The sequence below is a fragment of the Alligator sinensis genome, unplaced genomic scaffold (assembly GCF_000455745.1).
Source record: "Alligator sinensis unplaced genomic scaffold, ASM45574v1 scaffold153_1, whole genome shotgun sequence".
NCBI classification, from domain to species: domain Eukaryota; kingdom Metazoa; phylum Chordata; order Crocodylia; family Alligatoridae; genus Alligator; species Alligator sinensis.
Window position 1 is genome coordinate 2,150,615 of NW_005842099.1, and position 2,672 is coordinate 2,153,286.

Here is a 2,672-nt window from a genome sequence, read left to right on the forward strand (position 1 = left end):
TTGCCCTGAAAAACTAGCTGCTGGAAATTGATGTGAGAGTGCATTATATGCAAGAGATTTAGCATAAGCAGGTTCTGTCGCTTACTGGGTAAAATCTGCAGCAGTCCACAGGGAACAGAACAATGAATAGGCTCTGCTCCCTTGCTGTTGTTACTCAGTTATGTACTACAAGGAAAGATCTTTTTCTTTCTGCCTTTCAGAAGCAAGGTATGTATAATATTTTGGGGCATGTTGTACACAGTACGGGGAGAGAATTGCACTACTCTGGGAGGTAATGCAGTGTAATGGCCAAAACATCAGGTCTTTGGTGACTGGGTTCAACTCCAGTCCAAGCTCCAATAATGACTTTGTGGTGAGTGAGCTCACTTCCTTGTGCCCAAATTTTCCCATCTATAAAACTGGGATAACAACACTCATCTTCTTCAGTATAACCTCCCCAGTACTATTATTATTTTTGGAAAGACTTTTAAACACAATACAGGTCTCCTTATTGGGAACTCCTGAAGGTGAAGGATTATATTATCCTTGGCTTAAACCCCCGCCAATTAAAATAGAATAAAACTCCAGAAAAAATGATATTTAGCAAAAAATGTGCCACGTGATTGACCCAAAAAATATTATCTTAGGAAGGAAGGGAGCTTATGAGAATGTATCATTAACATACTTGTCTTCTTCTATTTCAGCGAACACGACATTGCCTTTTAAGCTTTCATGGAGTGCTACCTAAAAAGCCACACAGATTCAACACTTTAAGGTACATCAAGGAGCACAGTGGAATGTGTTAAGCCAGGATTGCAAATGACACATGATGCAGCTTATTTGCAGTCACTGTTGTTATAGGTCCTGATCTGGCTGTTATCTGTGCAGTTAACTTTATGGAGCTTTGTAATCCTATTAGCTTTAGCATATGACCACTGTTCTGTGCCCATGATAGTCCCAGATACTGTATTTACCCAAATCTAAGATGAGGTTCCACCCATAATCAGCATGGGGGGAAGCCCCATGTCTTAAATTTGCATACAAACTAGGAGACGTTGTGTAGGCAGTTGCTACAGCTCTGACTCTGGCCCGGAGCCTGAGTTAAGGACAGAGTCAGACCTGTAGCAACCTCCTGCTCCCTTCCACTTGCCCTCAGAAGCTTCTTCTCCTCTTCCCTCCCGTCCCCTCCCTCTGTACTGGCAGGGGCAGCTGGGCTCTAGCTCAGGCTGGGTTCCCTCTTGGGCACAGAGCATGTGGAAACTGTCCCCTGCCTGCCCAGTCAGCAGTGCCAACACCACTGCATGGCTGCCAGGGGCTGTGATTCCAGGTGGGAACAGAACCCAAGCAGCATGTGGCAATATGGGAGGGGCAGAGGCTGTGAGGAGCTGGGGATAGTGTGGTGCCAGGGCTGGGGGTTCAGAAAAGCCTGCAGGGAAGAAGTGGCGGGAATAGAGGGCAAGGAGGGGCATCTGACCCCCCCAAAGCCACCCAATCCCCCTCTATACGACATTGGCCAGGCTGCAGTTGGACTACTGCATCCAGTACTGGGCGCAGCAGGACAGGCCCTACGAGGAAAGACTGAGGGACCTGGACCTGTTCAGCCTCAGCAAGAGGAGGCTGAGGGGGAACATGGTGGCTGCCTACAAACTCATTAGGGGAGACCATCAGCAAATAGGAAGAGCCCTATTCTCCCCAGCACCACCTGGGGTGACGAGGAACAATGGTCATAAGCTGATAGAGAATAGGTTTAGGTTAGAGATCAGGAGGCAATATTTTACGGTTAGGGTGGCCAGAATCTGGAACCAACTTCCTAGGGAAGTGGTCCTCACCCCTACCTTGGGCAAATTCAAAAAGAGGTTAGATGATCACCTGTCTGGGGTCTTGTGAACCCAGCATTCATTCCTACCTGGGGCAGGGGGCCAGGCTAGATCATCTGTTCAGGTTCCTCCTGACCCTAGCTACTATGAAACCATGAATCCCCCCAGTCACTGTTTTCCCTGCTGTAACAGTGTTGAAGGTGGGTAAATTTAAGACAACCCTCCAATAATTAGATTCTATACCTAAAAAATTATAAAAGAATTATAATTTTTCTGTATATAGAATCTAGTTATTGGGGTCTTGTCTTAAATTTGGTCATCTTAGATTTGAGTAAATATGATAATTGTCACTGGCGCTTACATAAGTGCATTTTATCTATAGTTCCCTCTTTCCCACAACTTTACAGAGTGTAATTACTATGAATCTGCCTAAATCATGGTGGGACTTACCAATTTTCACAGGTTTACCAGAGTGTAAAGTTCCAATTCTGCGGTCATTTGACGGTGGCCCTGAGCCTTCACACCGATTGGTAGAGAGGCCCTGACGGGGCAAGGAGGGATATAGGGACAGCCACCATCTTGTCTGCGTCCCTTCATGCCACCCCACCACCTGGCACCTTCTCTTCCCAGCAGCAAGGATTGCTGATTCCCACTGAAGAGTCAGCATTTTATTTTTATTAAGGGTTTTGGTTTTTTTTATTTAGTGGATTTTGCGTTTTCTGTGAAATCCCTGAAACCATGAATTAAGTTGGTCCCTAGTAATTACCCAGTCTTGCACAGAAACAGAAAGAAGAATGGATGTTGAGCACCCACACTTCTCTTATTGACCTCTGAGAATGCAGATATTTTGATTCCCCCAGCACAGAAAGTCAGCAG

The 2,672-nt window shown here is 45.9% G+C and overlaps 1 protein-coding gene across 1 annotated transcript in view; it reads right to left on the bottom strand.

Annotated features, from left to right (window-relative positions):
• ZC2HC1B (zinc finger C2HC-type containing 1B) overlaps nt 1–2,672 on the bottom strand; it is a 20,549-nt gene that overhangs the window by 6,250 nt on the left and 11,627 nt on the right. The window lies entirely within an intron of this gene.